The sequence below is a fragment of the Pan troglodytes genome, chromosome 23 (assembly GCF_028858775.2).
Source record: "Pan troglodytes isolate AG18354 chromosome 23, NHGRI_mPanTro3-v2.0_pri, whole genome shotgun sequence".
NCBI lineage: Eukaryota > Metazoa > Chordata > Mammalia > Primates > Hominidae > Pan > Pan troglodytes.
Genome location: NC_086016.1, coordinates 45,076,178 through 45,098,167, shown reverse-complemented (window position 1 = coordinate 45,098,167; position 21,990 = coordinate 45,076,178). Strand labels below are relative to the sequence as shown.

The following is a 21,990-nucleotide window of genomic DNA, read 5'->3' as shown; positions in this document are numbered from 1 at the left end:
GGCGCAATCTTGGCTCATTGCAACCTCCACCTCCCAGGTTCTAGCGATTCTCCTGCCTCAGCCTCCCGAGTAGCTGGGATTACAAGCGCCTGCCACCAAGCCTGGCTAATTTTTTGTAGAGATGGGGTTTCACCATGTTGGCCAGACTGATCTCGAACTCCTGACGTCGTGATTCGCCCACCTTGGCCTCCCAAAGTGCTGGGATTATGGGCGTGAGCACCGTGCCCAGCCCTTTTTTTTTTCTGAGACATATTCTCACTCTGTCGCCTAGGCTGGAGTGCAGTGGTGCGATCTTGACTCACTGCGACCTCCGCCTCCTAGGTTCAAGCCATTCTCCTGCCTCAGCCTCCCAAGGCTCTGAAATTATAGGCACGCACCTCATGCCCGGCTAATTTTTGTATTTTTTAGTAGAGATGGGGTTTCACTGTGTTGGCCAGGTTGGTCTTGAACTCCTGGCCTCAGGTGATCAGCCCACCTCCACCTCCCAAACTGCCGGGATTACAGGTGTGAGCCACCGCGCCCAGCCTAGGAAACTTTATTACATTCCCAGTTTATCGGTGAGGAGACCGAGGCTTTGAGAGGCCAACTGAGCTGTAGGGTGGAGGGGCATAGACACTGCACCTGACATGAGGGGTGGAGGCTGCCCTTCACAGCTGTGTGAGCTTGAGCACAGCCTCGTGCATCAGAGGCTGTCTTTCCCACACTTTCTGGGAAATGGAGATTGCGATACACAACTCATAAGGATGTTGGCAGGATGTCAGACCCAATACCAAGTGATCTTCACTATTGTCCGAGGCTGGTGGTGGGGCTACTGCTTCCCTTCTTCTCCTGCTTGTTTTACTTTCTTCCACAGCACCTTCTGCTCTCTTTACGTATTTAGTCACCTGTCTATTTGCTTATTGTCTGACTCCCATCCCCCACTAGAATCTAAACCAGACTCATCCTGCGCCGCTCATATAGTAGGTGCTCAGTAAATAGCTGGGGTTTTTTGGTTTGTTTTTTTGTTTTTTTTGTTTGTTTGTTTTTTGTTTTTGAAACAGAGTTTCCCTCTTGTCACCCAGGCTGGAGTGCAATGGTGCAATCTTAGCTCACTGCAACCTCTACCTCCCAGGTTCAAAAAATTCTTCTGCCTCAGCCTCCCGAGTAGCTGGGATTACAGGCATGCACCACCAAGCCTGCTAATTTTTGTACTTTTAGTAGAGACAGGGTTTTGCCGTGTTGGCTAGGCTGGTCTCAAACTCCTGACCTTAGGTGATCTGCCTGCCTTGGCCTCCCAAAGTGTGGGCAGAAAGCCACCCACGTGCAGAGGCAAGAGACTGAAGGCACAAGCTGTTCCAATATAATAAAGAAAATAGGACAAGAGAAAGTTATATTAGAAATAGGATATAGAGATGATTATATATGGATATTATCAATCATTAGTTTCTAGTATTAATCTTTGTATTATTATTATTATTATTATTATCATAACCGAGGAAAAACCAGGCCATACAGAGTCAGGAGCTGAAGGGACATTGTGAGAGGTGACCAGAAGACAAGAGTGAGCCCTCTGTCACACCCGGATAAGGGCCGCTTGAGGGCTCCTTGGTCTAGTGGTAGCGCCAGTGCCTGGGAAGGCACCCGTTACTTAGCAGACCAGGAAAGGGAGTTTCCCCTTCCTTGGGGGAATTAGAGAACACTCTGCTCCACCAGCTCTTGTGGGAGGCCTGACATGACCCGGGCCCGCCCACAGTCATCCGGAAGCTTCAACGTCTCCCTGTGGTGCTGTGCTTCAGTGGTCACGCTCCCTGTTCACTTTCATGTTCCGCCTGTACACCTGGTGCCTCTTTTAAGTTCCTAGAAGATAGCAGTAGCAGAATTAGTGAAAGTATTAAAGTCTTTGATCTCTCTGATAAGTGCATAGAAAAAACGCTTGATGTCTGCTATCCTCCCTCTCTGCTTTAGCAACCACAAAGGGAAAGGCTCCCTGTCACGTGGACACGTGACTTGCTTGACCTTATCAATCACTTGGGATGACTCACTCTCCTTCCCCTGCCCCCTTGCCTTGTATACAATAAATAGCAGTGCGTCCAGGCATTCAGGACAACTACCGGACTCCGTGCATTGGTGGTAGTGGCCCCCTGGGCCCAGCTGTCTTTCATACTCTCTCTTACTCTCGTGTCTTTCTTTCTATGTCTCCGCACACGAAGAGAAAACCCACAAGGCCCAGTAGGGCTGGACCCTACGCCAAAGTGCTAGGATTACAGGCGTGAGCCACCATGCCCAGCTGTATAGCTGTTGAAGAAATGCATGCATGTTGTGTGCGTTAGGGCCAAAGAGACACATCTATTTTTGGATGATTTCCTCCCTCTGTCCCTCTCTTGGTTCTTCCCCCCGATAGGCTTCTCCTTGAACAACAGTTAAGAACAGCTTCTGGGCCGGGTGCAGTCGCTCACGCCTGTAATCCCAACACTTTGGGAGGCTGAGGCGGGCAGATCACCTGAGCTCAGGAGTTTGACACCAGCCTGGGCTACGTGGTGAAACCCCATCTCTACTAAAAATACAAAAAATTAGCCAGGCATGGCAGCATGTGCCTGTAGTCCCAGCTATTTGGGAGGCTAAGGCAGAAGAATTGCTTGAACCCAGGAGGTGGAGGCTGCAGTGAGCCAGGATCGTGCCACTGCACTCCAGCCTGGGTGACAGGGTGAGACTCCAGCTCAAAAGCAAACAAACACAAAAGAACAGCTTCTGCTGAGGCTTCACAGCTTCTCTCTCTCTCTTTTTTTTTTTTTTTTTTTGAGACAGAGTCTCGCTGTGTCACCCAGGCTGGAGTGCAGTGGCGTGATCTCGGCTCAATGTAACCTCTGCCTCCCCACTTCGAGCGACTCTCCTTCCTCAGCCTCCTGAGTAGCTGGGATTACAGGCACCCACCACCACACCTGGATAGTTTTTATATTTTTTATTGAGACAGGGTTTCACCATGTTGGCCAGGCTGGTCTTAAATCTTGACGTCAAGTGATCCACCTGCTTCAGCCTTGCAAAGTGCTCAGTTTATAGGCATGAGCCATCATGCCCAGCCCTCTCTCTCAGTCTCTCTCTCTCTCTATATATATATGTATATATGTGTGTATATATATGTATATATATGTATATATGTGTATATATGTATATATATGTATATATGTGTATATATGTATATATGTGTATATATGTATATATGTGTATATATGTATATATGTGTATATATGTATATATGTGTATATATGTATATATGTGTATATATGTATATATGTTTATATATGTGTATATGTTTATATATGTGTATATGTTTATATATGTGTATATATATGTATATGTGTATATATATATGTGTATATATATATTTTCTTTTTTTTTTTTGAGACAGAGTCTCACTTTGTCTCCCAGGCTGGAGTGCAGTGGCGCATTCACGGCTCACTGCAACTTCCACCTCCTGGGTTTAAGCCATTCTCCTGCCTCAGCCTTCCAAGTAACTGGGACTACAGGCGTGTGCCACCAAGCCTGGCTAATTTTTTGTATGTTTAGTAGAGAGGAGGTTTCACTGTGTTAGCCAGGATGGTCTCGATCTCCTGACCTTGTGATCCGCCCGCCTCGGCCTCCCAAAGTGCTGGGATTACAGGCGTGAGCGCCCGGCTTTAACTTTTTTTTGCAGACATTATGTTGAATGAAAGAAGCCAGACACGAGGCCGGGTGCGGTGGCTCACGCCTGTAATACTAACACTTCGGGAGTCCAAGGCAGGTGGATCACCTGAGGCCAGGAATTTGAAACTAGCCTGGCCAACCCTGTCTCCACTAAAGACACAAAAATTAGCCGGGTGTGGTGGTGCACGCCTGTAATCCCAGCTACTCGGGAGGCTGAGGCAGGAGAATTGCTTGAACCAGGGAGGTGGAGGTTGCAGTAAGCCAAGATCGTGCCACTGCAGTCCAGCCTGGACAACAAGAGCGAAACGCCATCTCGAAAAAAAAAAAAAAGAAGCTGGACACAAGATAAAGCATGCTGTAATTCCATTTCTATGACGTTCATAACTAGGCATAACTAGGCACAACTAATCTATGGCATTAGATATGAGATTGGTGACTCCCTCTCCAGGGTGGGGATGGGTATTGGCTGGGAAGGGGCATGATGGAAGCTTCTGGGGTAACACAGATGGTGGCTGCAGGGGTACGTATGTATGCAAACATACATTGAACTGAATGCTTAGGATCTGTGCACTTTTGGGTATGTCAATTAAAACTCAATACTAAAAAATAAAATCAAAGCAAAGCCCAGTGGATCAAACTTGAAATAGTCAACATCAAGGATTTTAATCCAGATCTGGATTCACAGCTGCCAGGGTGCTTGGTAGGCCAAGGCCATAGTGAGATCCGAGAGGCCAGCTTGGCAGGTGACAAGAATAATGTAACTGAAAACAGGACCAGTGCATTTCCGAGCAAATTATGGAGGCTCAACCCGCCAGGCCTCTCAGCTCAGTGCCACAGCCATGTAACAGACACACGTTTGGGCCAGATATCCAAATGGCTAGTGTGACCAACATAATCTACTGTGGCCTGTCAGGGGGACGGAGAACAGGCCTCCATTCTGTAAGACAATTCCAGGAATCCAGGGTCAGAAAAGAGGTGATCTCAGCTCCTGCAGCATTGCGGAGGCCTTGGGCAGCAGGCCGGGGACGTCCTACAGTGATGGCCACTGCTGTCCCTGCCAGGAGCAGGCTCAAGGCCCCAGGTTATCACTCAAGCCGGGTCTGACGGGAGGGGCTAGGCCCATGTGGTGTAAGCAGGAAGGACCTCCAGTCCTGCGGAACCTCCTTTCGCCCAGAAATAACATCCCTTCTGACAGCTGAGCTTATCAGAGTGATAGCAGATATTTTCAAAACAATAGCAGCCCTGGCAGCTCCTGGGGTTCAACCTGCACCGTCAACGAGGATGGGGTGGCCATGGAATTGGCAGTGGCCGCCACCCACACCTCTGGTCTCAGGGCACTCTGGGAAAGACCTCTTCATCTCCTTTTTTTTTTTTTTTTTTTTTGGAGACAGAGTTTCCCTCTTGTTGCCTGGGCTGGAGTGCAATGGTGCGATCTTGGCTCACCGCAACCTCTGCCTCCTGGGTTCAAGTCATTCTCCTGCCTTAGCCTCCCAGGTAGCTGGGATTACAGGTGCCTGCCACCATGCCCGGCTAATATTTTTGTATTTTTAGTAGCGACGGGATTTCACCGTGTTGGCCAGGCTGGTCTCGAACTCCTGACCTCAGGTGATCTACCCGCCTCAGCCTCTCAAAGTGCTGGGATGACAGGCCTGAGCCACTGTGCCCGGCTGGGAAGAATCTCTTCTAGCCAACCCTCCCCTGGTCTATCAGCCCCAACACGGGTGTACATTTTTGCTCCTCTGCACCCCAAAAAGCGGACCCTCAGTAGATATCTGTTGCACAAATGAGTGGATTTTTCCATCCCTTTTCATCTCCACAACAACCTTAAGAGACAATTTCTGCTGTTGCCACTTTACAGGAGAGGAAACTGAGGCCAGACAGGCCAAATGATGCCCTGAGGTCTTGTGGGCCGTGGGAGGACCCAATTTCTCATTCCAGGCCCACAGGTCTCCTGGTTTCACCACTCTCTCCAACTTTCCTTCTCCTGCCTCGAAGAATGAGGAAGACTCAGGAGATACAGCATGCTGGGATTTTCCCCTCTCGTGAGTAACCATTTCTTTTAAAGTTCTGTAATAGTCATATCTCTTTTGCCCCAGGAAGTTTATGTTACTATGTCCCCACGAATCATGAAAGAGATGCAAAGAAAAGCAGCAACAATGCTCTCAGCATTTCATCCTTTGATGGCCTGTCAGATAGGCAGGAGCCTGGCCGTCTTGTCAGCCTGTGCTGGAAATACACATGGACACACCCTCTTAGGAGGGCAGTCTGGTGAATACCTAAAAACATTTAAAATGTGGGGCAGGGCCGGGCACCGTGGCTCACGCCTGTAATCCCAGCATTTTGGGAGGCCGAGGCGGGTGGCTCACAAGGTCAGAAGATCAAGACCATCCTGGCCAACATGGTGAAACCCCATCTCTACTAAAAATACAAAAATCAGCTGGGCATGGTGTCATGTGCCTCTAGTCCCAGCTACTCAGGAGGCTGAGGCAGGAGAATCACTTGAACCTGGGAGGCGGAGGTTGCACTGAGCCGAGATTGCACCATTGCACTCCAGCCTGGGTGACAAGAGTGAGACTCTGTCTCAAAAAAAAAAAAAAAAGTGCATGGTTGGGCCAGGCATGGTAGGTCACACCTGTAATCCCAGCACTTTGGGAGGCCAAAGCAGGCGGATCACTTGAGGTCAGGAGTTCGAGACCAGCCTGGCCAAGATGGTGAAACCCTCTCTTCACTAAAAATACAAAAATTAGCCAGGCAGGGTGGTGCATGCTTGTAATCCCAGCTTCTCTGGAGGCTGAGGCACGAGAATCACTTGAACCCAAGAGGTGGAGGTTGCAGTGAGCCGAGATTGCACCACTGTACTCCAGCCTGGGCAACAGAGTGAAAATGTGTCTCAAAAAAAAAAAAAAAAAAAAAGACCAGCCTGGCCAACATGGCAAAACGCCATCTCCACTAAAAATACAAAAATTAGCCGGGCATGGTGGCGGGCACCTGTATTCCCAGCTACTCGGGAGGCTGAGGCAGGAGAATCACTTGAACCTGGGAGGTGGAGGCTGCAGTGAGCCAAGACTGCACCACTGCACTCCAGCCTGGGCAGCAGAGTGAGGCCCTGTCTCAAAAAAAAAAAAAAATGACCCAGATATGTATTTCATTTAGGACATTCTAGATAGAAGGACTCCTGTGAGCGAGCCAAGGTGAAGAAGACAAAGTCTGAGTGTTGACATGTAGCAGCAAAAGCTAGCCTGGCTCTTTGCCTCGGAAGGAAGGGAGCTACCAGCCAAGTTGGCTGCAGGGGGTAAGGCCGGGAACTGCAGGGGCTAGAGAATTCCAGACAGGAGGCCCCAGTGGGAACCTGGAACCTGGAGGTGGGTGGAAGCCCTTGTCTCAGCTGCCTGTGAAGCATTTGCAGGGTTAGTGTTATTTCTGCTTCTCTCTAACCTGGTGAAGTGTGTATCATGAGCCCATTTCACAGACGCGGAAGCTGACTTCAGCCAGGGTCAGCCCTCCTGCACAACCCCAGTTTGAACTCAGGTGTGTCCAAGTCTCAATTTCTTTCTTTCTTTTTTTTTTTTTTGAGACGGAGTTTCGTTCTTGTTGCCGAGGGTGGAGTGAAGTGGCATGATCTCGGCTCACTGCAACCTCCGCCTTCCAGGTTCAAGCGATTCTCCTGCCTCAGCCTCCTGAGTAGCTGGGATTACAGGCACGCACCACCATGCCCAGCTAATTTTTGTATTTTTAGTAGAGACGGGGTTTCACCATGTTGGCCAGAATGGTCTTGAACTCCTGACCTCGTGATCCACTCACCTTGGCCTCCCAAAGTGCTGGGATTACAGGCATAAGCCACCGTGCCCGGCTGGACCAGGCAGATATTCTATAGGGTCCAGGCCAGGACTGTGTTGGCCCCAGACAAGCTCTGGCCTCTACATGTCTGTGAGCCTCAGGTTCCTTCTATGCTAAACAGGGAAAACCTAAAAGGGACTTCTGTGGGGTCAAGTGGACGTCCTGATGTAAACCAGACCTTAGTTCTCATTTTCCTGCCTTTCCTGTTGGGGCTGGGAGCTTAATTGATTGACAGAAACTTTTTTTTTCCTTTTTTTTGAGACAGAGTCTCGCTCTGTGGCTCAGGCTGGAGAGCAGTGGTGCCATTATAGCTCATTGCGGCCTCCAACTACTGGGCTTAAGCAATCGTCCTGCTTCAGCCTCCAAAAATGTTGGGACTACATAAGCCCAGCAGGAACTCTTCCGCCATCTCTCGCCAACACCACCCTGCCTTCCTGTTGCCCCATTGCCCTTCCCTGGCTCCCTCAGCTGTGAGTACTGCCTCCGGCGCTGCTGGGGGGTGAGGTGTGCAGTGCGCCTGACGGAGGGAGCAAGGAGGGCTCACTGAAGTCAAGACCCACATTCCTGGCACAGTTTGCTGTCTTCAATTCTGCCTCCTCAACAGCATTGCAAGGTGGGGTGCATGGCTCCTTCTTGATGGAGAAACCAAGGCCCAGGGACCTGGAGGGCCGAGCTTAGGTCCAGTGAAGAGGATCAGAGGTTCAGCTCTCTTCTTCTTCTTCTTTTATTTATTTATTTTATTATTATTATTTTTTTAGACGGAGTCTCGCTCTGTCACCCAGGCTGGAGTGCAGTGGCGCGATCTCAGCTCACTGCAAGCTCCGCCTCCTGGGTTCTCGCCATTCTCCTGCCTCAGCCTCCCAAGTAGCTGGGACTACAGGCGCCCACTACCACGCCTGCTAATTTTTTGTATTTTTAGTAGAGACGGGGTTTCACCGTGTTAGCCAGGATGGTCTCGATCTCCTGACCTCGTGATCCGCCTGCCTCGGCCTCCCAAAGTGCTGGGATTACAGGCGTGAGCCACGGCGCCCGGCCTTTTTATTAATTTATTTATTGAGACGGAGTTTCGCTCTTGTTGCCCAGGCTGGAGTACAATGGTGCAATGTTGGTTCACCGCAACCTCCACCTCCCGAGTTCAAGTGATTCTCCTGCCTCAGCCTCCCGAGTAGCTGGGACTACAGGCATGTGCCACCACGCCCAGCTATTTTTAGCAGAGATGAAGTTTCTCCATGTTGGTCCGGCTGGTCTTGACCTCCCAACCTCAGGTGATCTCCCTGCCTCGGCCTCCCAAAGTGCTGGGATTACAGGCGTGAGCCACCGCGCCCGGCTCAGATCTCTTCTGAGGCAGTCTTGCTGCATCCCAGGAGGACCCAGGGCTGAGAGGAGTCTGGGGGTCCTAGCTGCCCGCTCGTTAGAGGATGCAGTTCTTCCCTCCATCCTTCACAGGCCTTACTGATCATGTTTCAAGGCCAGGCCCATGTAGGTCTCTGGGGTACAGAGTAGAGCCTCTCCAGGCAGGTGAGAGCAGCAGACCGGTGACTGGTCAGCCCCGTAAGATGGGCTCTGTGCTGCCTGGGCTCCCTGAGCCTCCCTTACCTGCACCCCACCTCCCAGGCTCCGCTATCCACAACCCCTCACCCACACACCTCTGCCTTCCTCCTGCACCATCCAGCTGATACAAAAGAAAGAGCACCAAACACAGAGGCCTCCAGACCTGGACTCAGATCCCCTCTGGAAGCTGCTGGCTCCTCCTGGCTTGCAGGGGTCCAACCCCAGGCAATCTGGAGGAAGTCGGACAAAGGATTGGTTTCTGCATCTCACTGGGCCATGGGAGAGCGTGCAGGACCCAGCTCCCGGGAAGATCAGCCCCATCTTCCTCAGCTGGGGCCTCTGCTGTCTGTGCTGGGTGCTGCTTAGCAGGGGGTTGGGGAGGAGCTCTTAGTCCCTTCCAGCTTCAAGCCCCTTGTCCCAACCCTCCCCACCAACCTCGGGTCCTGCTGTGGGTGGGGTGAACACACACATACACACACAGTCACTCACACGTGTTGGGAATGAAGTTTTTGGTGTCGCAAAAAAAAATTAACGCAGGAACAAATGATCTCTCGGCAAGGTGCGCTTTACTTTCTGCAGAAAGGGCGCTACTCAATAGCTGCTCAGCCACGAGAGCACACTGAACAAAGGAGACAGTTATTTATAACCTAACACATCTACCCTACTGCTGTGTCCAGTTTCCATTGGCTGGAATAGGACCTCACATTTTACACTTTACTCGATTGGCTATTGGTTTAAAACGTTTTAATTGGGTAAGGGGGCAGAACAAAGAAAGAAAAGGAAGCTGCCCAGGGATAGTTAAGGGAGCATCTCCAAATAAGGAATGGGACGCACTATGGGCTGGGGCTTTCTAGTCTTTTTTTTTTTTTTTTTTTTTTTGAGACGGAGTCTCGCTGTCACCCAGGCTGGAGTGCAGTGGCACAATCTCGCCTCACTGCAGACTCCACCCCCTGGGTTCACGCCATTCTCCTGCCTCAGCCTCCCGAGTAGCTGGGACTACAGGCGCCTGCCACCTCCCAGGCTAATTTTTTGTATTTTTAGTAGAGATGGGGTTTCACCGTGTTAGCCAGGATGGTCTCCATCTCCTGACCTCGTGATCCACCCGCCTCGGCCTCCCAAAGTGCTGGGATTACAGGCCTGAGCCACCGCGCCCGGCCCAGCTGGGGCTTGTCTAGTTCTGTCCAGGCATGCCGGAGCAAGCTAGGACAGCTGATAGGACACTATATATACATATAGTGGATAGAAATCTTACAGTAAGAAATTGTGACTTTTTATAATCTTTGAAGAACTTTCCCATTTCTCACACACACATTCTCACACTCACACAAACACCACACACACAACACTCATTCACACACACAACACACATGCACTCACACACAACACACATACACTCACACACACACACAAACACACCACACACACAATAACTCACACACACAACACCCATACACTCACACACAACACACATACACTCACACTCACACACACTCTCACACTCTGGGCATGCGGTCCTCTCTGAGCAGCTTCCCCTTGATTGATCATGAACAGTCTTCCTAGGAGCTGCCCTCTGTGCGGGCTGCATGCTGAGCACGGTCACTGGCATGGTCTCATCTGATCGTCACAGCTGCCCCGGGAAGCTGGTTCTATTATTAACTCCATTGTAAAGAGCAGGAGCGAGCAGAGGTTAAGCACTCGAAGTCCACTTGTGGGGAGGCTCTCTGGGGTACCAGTCAGTACTTTTGTTATTGTCCTTTAACCTTCCCTGACCGGACACCTCAGCTTTACCTGGGTGGACACTTGGGTCCCCAGGACTGGGGAACTGGGGCACGGGGGACTTGGCTGCCCAGCAGGAGGGCAAAGGGGTGGAAATGGATGAGAAGGGAAGGGGAGAGAAGGAGGGAATGGAAAGCCAGGCCCCCCAAGGGAAACAAACAGCCACCCTGTGGGCGGTTCTTGGAGGAATAACAGGTAGGGGCGGCCCTCGTCTCCCACCAGCTCTGGGGATTGAAGATTCTTTTCTTTTCTTTTCTTTTTTTTTTTTGAGACTGAGTCTCCCTCTGTTGCCCAGGCTGGAGTGCAATGGTGCAATCTCGGCACACTGCAACCTCCACCTCCCAGGTTCAAGCAATTCTCGTGCTTCAGCCTCCGGAGTAGCTGGGATTACAGGCACGTGCCACCACGCCTGGCTAATTTTTTGTATTTTTGGTAGAGACAGGGTTTCGTCAAGTTAGCCAGGCTGATCTCAAACTCTTGGCCTCAGGTAATCCACCTGTCTCAGCATCCCACAGTGCTGGGATTACAGGTGTGAGCCACCAAACCCGGCTGGCTTTCTTATTGTTCTCTGAGCCCCCAGGGACTCCACCCTTTGGCCCCAGGCCAGGAGGCCTGCGCTCTGGGCCTCAGCCCCTTGGGGCTAGAAAAGGGCCTGACAAAGCCAGAGCCTGAGGCCCAGCTGTCTGGCCTCTCCCTAATCCTTCTAGGTGCTCAGGTAAATGGGCAAGGAGGATAAGGAGAGATCCCGAGAGCACCTGGTTCTTTCACCTGGAGAAGAGGCAGCCTTCCCACCTCCATGCTGCAAGGGGGAGGGAGGAGGGGACAGAGACCCTGGGAAGTCAGGGCCTGTGGTGGGAAGTGGGGGAGAAGGGGGCAAGGCTGCTGGAGGCTGAGGGTGGGGCAGCATGGGGAGGAGCATGGCCAGGTCTAGGCAGGTTCGGGTCCAGCTGGCCGGCCAGGGGGCTGCAGTAGCATGGGGCGTGCCCGAGGGCTCCTGTTGGCCTCAGGGAGCATCAGACTGGAGCGAAGGTGAAGTCCTTGTGTGTGCTATTGGCTGGCACTGTGACAGCGGCGAGCCGGCCTCCTGGTGGCAATGTGAGTGGGGCTGATGTGTTGAGACATCTGCCCAGTGACGATGACTGCTGTAGTGATTGCTGTAGTGATGGCTGCCTGGCCTTGGGCAAGTTACTCACCACCTTCAAGCTTCAGTTCCCATATTTACAAGGCAGGGAGGATGTCACACCCGTTAGAATAACTGCTATCAAAAAATAGAAGATCACAGGTATTGTCCAGGATGTGGAGGAACTGGAACTCTGGCACTGTTGGTGGGAATGTGAAATGGTGCAGCTGCTGTGGAAAACCTTATGGAGAGTCCTCGGAAAGTTCAATATAGAATTCCTACATGATCCAGCAGTCTCACGCTGGGTACATACCCCAGATAACTGAAAGCAAGGAGCCTGGGGTGGTGGTTCGTGCCTGTAATCCCAGCACTTTGGAAGGCCAAGGCAGGCGGATCACTTGAGCCCAGGAGTTGGAGACAGCCTAGGCAACATAGTGAGACCTCATCTCAGTTATTAAGAAAAAAAGAAAGAATTGAAAGCAGGGTCTCAGATATACACCCGTGTTCATAGTAGCATTAACCACAATAGCCAAAAGGTAGAAACTGATGAATGGATTTTTGCGGGGTCTCGCTCTATCCCCTAGGCTGGAGTGCAGTGGCATGATTTCGGCTCACTGCAATCTCCGCCTCCCGGGTTCAAGTGATTCTCCTGTCTCAGCCTCCAGAGTGGCTGGGATTACAGGCGCCCGCCACCACGCCCGGCTAATTTTTGTATTTTTAATAGAGACGGGGTTTTGCCATGTTGGCCAGGCTGGTCTCGAACTCCTGACTTCAGGTGATCTGCCTGCCTGGGCCTCCCAAACAGCTGGGATTATAGGCATGAGTCACCAAGCCCGGCCCTGGATTTTTTTTTTAATTATACTTTAAGTTTTAGGGTACATGTGCACAACGTGCAGGTTTGTTACATATGTATACATGTGCCATGTTGGTGTGCTGCACCCATTAAATCGTCATTTACATTAGGTATATCTCCTAATGCTATCCCTCCCCCCTCCCCCCGCCCTGGATTTTTTAAAATGCCTTAAAAACATACAATGAAATGTTTTCAGCCTTAAAAAAAAAAAAAAAAAGGAAATCCATACTACAACAAGGATGAACCTCAGGGCATTATGCTACGTGAAATAAGCCAGTCACAAAAAGACAAAAATTAGCTGGGTGTGGTGGCACATGCCTGTAGTCCTAATTGCTCTAGAGGCTGAGGAAGGAGGATCACTTGAGGTCCAGAGCTCAAGGTTGCAGTGAGCTATGATCCTGCCACTGCACCCAGCATGGGCCACAGAGCAAGACCTCCTCTCTAAAAATAAATAAATAAATAAATAACAAATACTGCATGATTCTACTTTCTTCCTTTCTTCTTTTTCTTTCTCTTTTTTTTTTTTTTTTTTTTTTTGGAGATGGAGTCTCACTCTGTCGCCCAGGCTGGAGTGCAGTGGCATGATCTTGGCTCACTGCAACCTCCGCCTCCTGGGTTCAAGCGATCCTCCTGCCTCAGCCCCCCTAGTGGCTGGGACTACAGGTACATGCCACCATGCCCTGCTAAGTTTTGTATTTTTAGTAGAGACGGGGTTTCGCCATGTTGGCCAGGCTGGTCTCGAACTCCTGAGCTCAGGTGATCCACCCACCTTGGCCTCCCAAAGTGCTGGGATTACAGGCATGAGCCACCGCGCCTGGCCTCTTTTTTTGATTTAATAAAGTTTTATTTTTGCAAATGTACAGTTGGTTGGACCTGTTCATGTATCATCACCAGCAGCTATAACATCTTCACCCTTGGTATTTCTGATGTAAATTACTTGAGCTCTGTGCTTTGAAACCAGTTTGTTAAGTCCTTTACTAAGGTTCTCCTGAAGGGCTGCCCTGGCCAGGAAGCCTCGAATCTTCAGTTTCTCAGAGACCACAGCAGGGCTTATAAGTTTATGGTTGGGAACTTCCTTACAGAGTTTGTCATAGGTAGGTTTGTCAAACACGACTCAGTTATTGAGCTTGTCCCGGACTTTGCCTTTGGACCACTTCTTCTTTTGGGCCCTGCCCCCAGATTTGTTCACTGAATCTTTGTCTTTCTTAGCGACTTTCCGGTGTCTTCGTTCTTCTTGTCATCCTTGGATAGCACTGCGAAGCTCAGAGAGCAGCAGCGAACCCTTTCTTCCCTCCCTCCCTCCCTTCCTTCCTTCTCTTTCTTTCTTCTTCTTCTTCTTTTTTTTTTTTTTGCAGAGACGCGGTCGCCCTATGTTGCCCAGGCTGGTCTCAAACTCCTGGGCTCAGGCAATCCTCCTGCCTCAGGCTCCCAAAATGCTGGGATTACAGGCGTGAGCCACTGTGCCTGGCCCAGATTCCACTTAGATGAGGTACTTAGGGAGTCTAATTCATTAAGACAGAAAGTAGAAAGGCAGTTACCAGGGGCTGGGGAAGGAAGGATGGGGAATTGTGTTCAATGGGTAAAGAGTTTTAGTTTAGCAAGAGGATAAAGTCCTGGAGACTGGTTGCACAACGTGAATATATTTAACATCACTGAACTGTACATTTAAAAATGGCTAAGATGGTTAAGTTTTATGTTATACATATTTTACCATTTTTTATTTTTTTTGTTTTTAGACAGAGTCTCGCTCTGTCGCTAGGCTGGAGTGCGGTGGTGTGATCTCGGCTCACTGCAACCTCTGCCTCCCAGGTTCAAGCGATTCTCCTGCCTCAGCTCCCTGAGTAGCTGGGACTATAGGCGTGTGCCACCATGTCCGGCTAATTTTTGTATTTTTAGTAGAGACGGGTTTCCACCATGTTGGCCAGAATGGTCTCGATCTCTTGACCTCATGATCTGCCCACCTTGGCCTCCCAAAGTGCTGAGATTACAGGCGTGAGCCACTGCGCCCGGCCAATTTACCACTATTTTTTAAAAAGTGGTGATAACACCATTAACTCAGCAGAGTTCTTGTGGGGATTCATTGAGGGGAGCTGTGGCCAGCTTCTTAGGGTAAGGCCAGCCTCATGGGCCTGTGAGCTGTACAGAACCACAGGACCCCGTGCTCAGACAAGCCCTGCAGTTAGTTTAATGCTGCTGTCGCCATCTTAAAGTTCTTTTTTTTTTTTTTTTAAGAGGGAGTCTCGCCCTGTTGCCCAGGCTGGAGTGCAATAGTGCGATCTCGGCTCACTGTAACCTCTGTCTCCCAGGCTCAAACAATTCTCCTGCCTCAGCCTCCCAAGTAGCTGGGATTACAAGTGTGCACCACCATGCCCGGCAAATTTTTGTATTTTTAGTAAAGACGGGGTTTCACCATGTTGGCCAGGCTGGTCTCGAACTCCTGACCTTAGGTGATCCACCCGCCTCGGCCTCCCAAAGTGCTGGGATTACAGGCGTGAGGCACCATGCCCTGCCTTAAAATTCTTTTTTTTTTTTTTAACTTTTTTTCTCTAAGAGACAGAGTCTTGTTCTGTTGGCCAGGCTGGAGTGTAGTGGTGGGATCATAGCTCACTGCAGCCTCAATCTCCTAGGCTCAAGTGATCCACCTCAGCCTCCTGAGTAACTGAGTAGGACTGCTGGCGTACACCCCCATACCCGGCTGATTAAAAAGATTTTTTTTTTTTTTTAGAAATGGGGTCTTGCTATATTGGCCAGGCTGGTCTGGAACTCCTGACCTCAAGCAATCCTCCCATCTTGGCCTCCCAAAGTACAGGGATTGCAGGCATGAGGCAACATGCTGGAAGGCTACAATGTTTATTGAACACTTTACTATGCCAGGCCCTAACCACATCTTGCAAGCCTTCACTCATCTCCTGGGTTTAAGGTGAGAACACTGTAGTCAGAAGCCTTGGGACTTCTCAAGGCCTCACAACCAGACAGCAGCTGAAGGGTATGAATTGGCAATTTGGACTCCAGATAAGTGTTGGTTCCACTAGATGGTGCCAAAAGTAAATGATGATGCGCTGAATGTGCTCTGGGCCTGGGAGGCGGTTGTGTGGGAGATTATAGGAAGTGATGTTAGCAAAGCTCCAGTCATCACTAAGAAAGCACACCACCACCCCTCCTGAGAGGCAGCAGCATGAATGGTCAGGTGTCCTGGGTTCAAAGCCAGACTCTGTCACTTACAAGTTGCACAAGTTTGCATAACTCTTTAAATTGATGAAATTAAAAATGAATAATTGTATAGAAAATTCGAGGTAACACAGGTCTATAACGAGAATAATAAACTTTTTTTTTTTTGAGACGGAGTCTTGTTCTGTCGCCCAGGCTTGAGTGCAGTGGCACGATCTTGACTCACTGCAACCTCTGTCTCCCGGGTTCAAGCGATTCTCTTGCCTCAGCCTAGCCAGGATGGTCTCGATCTCCTGACCTCGCGATCCACCCGCCTCTGCCTCCCAAAGTGCTGGGATTACAGGCGTGAGCCACCGCGCCTGGCCCAGATAAACCCTTTTTTAAAAAAATTATTTTATTTTTATGTTATTATTATTATTATTTGAGATGGAGTCTCGCTCTATCGCCCAGGCTGGAGTGCAGTGGCGCAACATCACCATTTCTTCAGATAAGGAAGCCGAGGTAGAAGGGGTAGGAGAGGCTAAACAGCGGATTGAGACCGAACCCAGGATTCGGACCTAATCATCACACCGCTCTACCTTTCTTTTTAGACTTAATCCCGTGCTCCAGACCCTTCTCAATCTTCTTTCTGGGCCCCGAGAGGGTGGACGGCCTGGCATTTCCTAGGATCCAAGCCCTGGGCATAGCGGCCGCCCGAGGTATGGAGCCCAAAGGAGCCCCAGGCAAGTCTGACTCCGGAAGTAGTCGCAGCGCCGGCGGTCGCGTCCTGGGTTGCCAGGGCGCCGCCCTGGAAGTAGAGTGCAGCGCGGGGCGGGGCGGGCCGGTGCGCCTGGCAGTCGGCTGTGTCCTCCTGCGAGCGCCAGAGAGGGGCTGGAGGCGGGGCGGGGGTGCGGCTCGAGGCATCCCTGCAGGGCGCTCCTCCGAGTCCCTCGGCGCTCTGAGCCCACAGGTGAGGTCCTGTCCCCCAGGCCGCCGCCTCCCGGGCACCGAGGGTGTGGCTGCGCGCGGGCTGGCGAGTGCGCATGGGTGAGAGAGTGTGGGCGCCAGTGTCTACGCGGCTGCGAAAATGCGGTTCAGATGCTGCTTGCCGGATCCGCGTCCTCCAGGAAGCCCGCGCTAACCACCGTGCCTTTCTCCCTCCGCTGAGTTCCTATGACTTACCTCGTGCTGTCCGACTGTTGTAATTGCATCATTATGTTTATTATTTGTTATCCCAGACTTTCATTGTTCCTACACGTTTCCCATTCGTTTGCAATCTGTGTTGTTTCTGTTGGCATCTTTTGCAGGGCACAGTGTACCTGTGGAGAGAACTCGGGGCAGGAGACAAGAGCCTTGTGTCTTACCTCTAGGTGACTGGACCAAGACATTTCCCTTCCCTGATTCCCCATCAGCTAAGAGGGCAGGGCGGGGTTGTCATCCTTTTCCATAGAGTAGCTGGGGCATTAGAGGAGATTAATTCTGGAAGTGAAAAGTATCTTATCATTGTTAGCCCTTTTGGCATTTGCAAAGCAGGTTCTTTGCTCAGGAAACGTTTGATGAGCACATTATGGTGCCGGGTTGTGGCGGTACAAAAAGATGGGCCCCGGCCGGGCACGGTGGCTCACGCCTGTAATCCCAGCACTTTGGGAGGCTGAGGCGGGAGGATCACGAGGTCAGGAGATCGAGACCATCCTGGCTAACACGGTGAAACCCCGTCTATACTAAAAAAAAAAAAAAAAAAATTAGCCGGGCGTGGTGGCGGGCGCCTGTAGTCCCAGCTACTCGGGAGGCTGAGGCAGGAGAATGGCGTGAACCCGGGAGGCGGAGCTTGCAGTGAGCCGAGATTGCGCCACTGCACTCCAGCCTGGGCGACAGAGCGAGATTCTGTCTAAAAAAAAAAAAAAAAAAAAAAAGATGGGCCCTGCTCTGCCCTCAAATTACAGACACTGGTAAGCAGTCACTGTGGAGCATGGTACTGTCACCCAGTGCGGGCGTGGAGATGGACAGTGACAATACCGCTGTGAACGAATGCCCTGCTCAACGTGAAGTCATCACTAACATTGTTATTACTTTATTTATTTATTTATTTATTTTTAGACGGAGTCTTGCTTTGTTGCCCAGGCTGGAGTGCGGTCGCTCTCGGCTCACTGCAACCTCCGCGTCCCGGGTTCAAGCGATTCTCCTGCCTCAGCCTCCTGTGTAGCTGTGATTACAGGCACGCGCCACCATGCCTGGCTAATTTTTTAAATTTTAGTAGAGATGGGGTTTCGCCATGTTGGCCAGGCTGGTCTCGAGCTCCTGACCTCAGGTGATCTGCCCACCTCGGCCTCCCAAAGTGCTGGGATTACAAGCGTGAGCCACTGTGCCTGGCCATATTCTTGGTTTTTTTTTTTTTTTTGAGACCGTCTCGCTCTGTCACCCAGGCTGGAGTGTGCAGTGGTGCGATCTTGGCTCACTGCAACCTCTGCCTCCCGGGTTCAAGCAATCCTCCCACCTCAGCCTCCCAGATAGCTAGGATTACAGGCGCCCACCACCACGCCTGGCTGATATTTGTATTTTTAGTAGAGACAGGGTTTCACCATGTTGGCCAGGCTGGTCTTGAATTCCTGACCTCAGGTGATCCACCCACCTTGGCCTCCCAAAGTGTTGGGATTACAGGCGTGAGCCACCGTGCCCTGCTAAGAATCTGTATTTCTTTTTTTTTTTTTGAGATGGAGTCTCACTCTGTTGCCCGGGCTGGAGTGCAGTGTGGCGTGATGCCAGCTCACTGCAACCTCCACCTCCCAGGTTCAAGTGATTCTCGTGCATCAGCCTTCTGAGTAGCTGGGATTACAGATGTGCACCACCACGCGCAGCTAATTTTGTATTTTTAGTAGAGACGGGGTTTCACCATGTTGGCCAGGCTGGTCTCGAACTCCCGACCTCAGGTGATCCACCTGTCTTGGCCTCCCAAAGAATCTGTATTTCTAACAAGCTCCAGGTGCTGCTCACGCGTGGGCCATGCTTTGAGTAGCACTGGACTAAATGATTGCTTACAACCCAAGTGCCATGGAGAAAATAAAGTGACAATGTGGTGGAGTCAGGAGGATTGAGATTGAGTGGTTGGGGAAAGCCACTCTGAGCAGTTGACTTTTGAGAAGGGACAGATCTGGAGGACGAGCAAAGGCTTAAGACAAAATGCAGCCTGTGGGGTATCAGGAGCTGAAAGAAGGCCAGGGGCTAAAGAGGGTTGGTGAGAGACAAGGCCTAAGAGGTGACGGTCCAGATCTGCAGGGCTGGCCTTGTAGGCCATGGAGGACCACTAGCTTCATTCTGAATGCAATATGAAGCTACTGTGGGGTAGTGAGCAGGGTGACATGGTTAGTGTTGTGTGTGTCACACATTGGTCCGCTGCTGGGTGGGAAATGGGTTGTAGTGGAGTGAGAAGAGTAGCAGGGGACAGAGTGGGGCCTGCTGCAGTTGCCCAGGAGAGAGGGGACATTATGGGAGTGGAGGATGGATTTGGAATCTTCTGGAGTGGAGCTGACCTGATTTGCTGCTGGATCAAATAACCATCCCTTCCTTCCCCGGCCACAGTTGAACTGTGATGTGTTGTTGAAGCCCTTTGCTGCAGGCAGGCCTTACAGCTTGTTAAATGTGTCTCCTGCGCTCCTCGCCCCCATCTGGGCTCTCAGTTTAATGTCTGTCTGTTACAGGCCTGGCACTGAGTGGCTGTCAGGGCTGTGTGGGTGGATGAGAAGTTAGACCACCAATGGCCCTGATACCCAGGGTGTTCGTGGGAAACCTTCTCTTTGAGCTCATGACGATCCTACCCAGTTGCCCCAGGAGGGAGACCCAGGTTGTCTTCTGAAAATAACCAGCAGCTCTCTGGTTTCAGGATGGCTTTCTGTGGTTGACACACCTCAGGTGGTGACAGCCCCAACTCCAATTGTGAGCTGCATTCAACATAAAAGGTCAATATGTCACTCTGTTTTTCCTGGTTAGGTTTTTATGATGCTCAGTTTAGAAAGTGGCATAAGATTCAGATGCATCAATTCACGTGAACCAGGAGAGAGATAACACGTTACTCAGTACCCTTAACCCCACTTCCGTGTTCTGTTTTAGGAGGAAGCAACAATAAAACAATCTGATATCAGGTATTTATTTACTTTTCTAAGGAAAACGGCTTAGTATTGCTTAGGGTTGGGAAGGAATCACCCATTCTTCCACACTGTGGGGCGTGGCCCGGTGGATCACTTGTCTACACACGATTTTGGAGCCCCACACTAGGCCTGGCTGGCTGCGTGCCCGACATGAGAACAGACACGAGTCAGCCCACTCCTGAGCCAGCCTGCTCCTGAGCCAGCCCACTCTGCTGCCCCGCAGGAGGTTGCTATCTAATGTGGGAGGCACATGTGAAATAACAGTTGCCATCTGGTGTGGGAGGGAAGCGTGTAGGCTGTCCACAGGCTGCACACTCTCCTCTTCTTTTTATTCTCTGGCCCCCATTTTCCTCATCTGTAAAATGGGGAGAATTCCTGCTGTATTAGTCTGTTCTCATGCTGCTAATAAAGACATACCCAAAACTGGGTAATTTATAAAAGGAAGAGGTTTAATTGACTCAGTCACAATCATGGCGGAAGATGAAGGAAGAGCAAAGGCACATTATACATGGCGGCAGGCAAGAGAGCTTGTGCAGGGGAACTCGCATTTATAAAACCATCAGATCTCACAAGATTTATTCACTACCACGAGAACAGTACGGGGGAACCACTCCCATGATTCGTTTATCTCCACCTTGCCCTGCCCTTGACTCGTGGGGATTATTACAAGTCAAGGTGAGATTGGGATACAGACAAATCATATCATCTGCCTTTGGGCATCACATGAGACGATAATATACACAGTGGAGAAGAATATTCATAAACTACCCCACCCAGTACCTGACACATGCTAGAGCTTAATAAGTGGTAGCTTTGCCAGGTGCGGTGGCTCACACCTGTAATCCCAGCACTTTGGGAGGCCGAGGCAGGCGGATCACGAGGTCAGGAGATGGAGACCATCCTGGCTGACACAGTGAAACCTCGTCTCTATTAAAAATACAAAAAATTAGCCGGGCATGGTGGCATGCGCCTGTAGTCCCAGCTACTCGGGAGGCTGAGGCAGGAGAATCGCTTGAATCGCTTGAACCTGGAAAGTGGAGGTTACAGTGAGCTGAGATCGCGCCACTGCACTCCAGCCTGGGCGTCAGAGCAAGATGCCATCTCAAAAAAAAAAAAAAAAAAAGGTGGTAGCTTTTGTTCTTAATGATGATATAAATTTGTCATTCCTTACTCTGTGCAGGCATGGTTGAGCTCCAGTGCCCAGCCAGGGCCCTGGCTAGAATTACTCCAACGTAACCACCTGATGATAAGAGATTGGAAGCTTGTGGTTGAAACCTAGAAAAAAGGCTGGGCGCAGTGGCTCACGCCTGTAATCCCAGCACTTTGGGAGGCCGAGGCGGGCAGATCACAAGGTCAGGAGATCGAGACCATCCTGGCTAACACGGTGAAACCCCATCTCTACTAAAAATACAAAAAATTATCCGGGCGTGGTGGCGGGCGCCTGTAGTCCTGGCTACTCGGGAGGCTGAGGCAGGAGAATGGCGTGAGCCCAGGAAGCAGAGCTTGCAGTGAGCCAAGATCGCGCCACTGCACTCCAGCCTGGGCGATTGAGCGAGACTCCATCTCAAAAAAAAAAAAAAAAGAAAAGAAACCTAGAAAAAGCACGTGGGGAGCCTGCAAAGAAAGAAGGAAAAAGGTGTCAGCTGGGCACAGTAGCTCTGAGCCACCTGTAATCCCAACACTTTGGCAGGCTGAGGTGGATGGATCACGTGAGGTTAGGAGTTCAAGACCAGCCTGGACAACATGGTGAAACCCCACCTCTACTAAAAATACACAATTAGCTGGGCATCATGGCGGGTGCCTGTAATCCCAGCTACTCAGGAGGCTGAGGCAGGAGAATCACTTGAACCTGAGAGGCGGAGGTTGCAGTGAGCCAAGATTGCACCACTGCACTCCAGCCTGGG

At 50.7% G+C, this 21,990-nt stretch overlaps 1 protein-coding gene and 1 pseudogene across 4 annotated transcripts in view; one reads left to right on the top strand and one right to left on the bottom strand.

The window, feature by feature from the left end:
- Positions 1–13,371: 13,371 nt before the first annotated feature.
- On the bottom strand, positions 13,372–16,989 carry LOC129138466 (small ribosomal subunit protein eS25-like; annotated as a pseudogene).
- Positions 16,739–21,990, top strand: part of TTLL1 (TTL family tubulin polyglutamylase complex subunit L1) — a 48,700-nt gene continuing 43,448 nt past the window's right edge. Inside the window, exons 1-2 of one of the 4 annotated variants that reach the window (XM_024352535.3) lie at positions 16,764–16,914; positions 17,252–17,314. The gene's annotated coding sequence lies outside the window, so the exon portion shown is untranslated. Of the gene's footprint in view, positions 16,915–16,995; positions 17,146–17,251; positions 17,315–21,990 lie in introns of those variants that run through there. The other 3 variants (XM_063808001.1, XM_024352534.3, XM_063808002.1) reach the window with 3 other exon arrangements.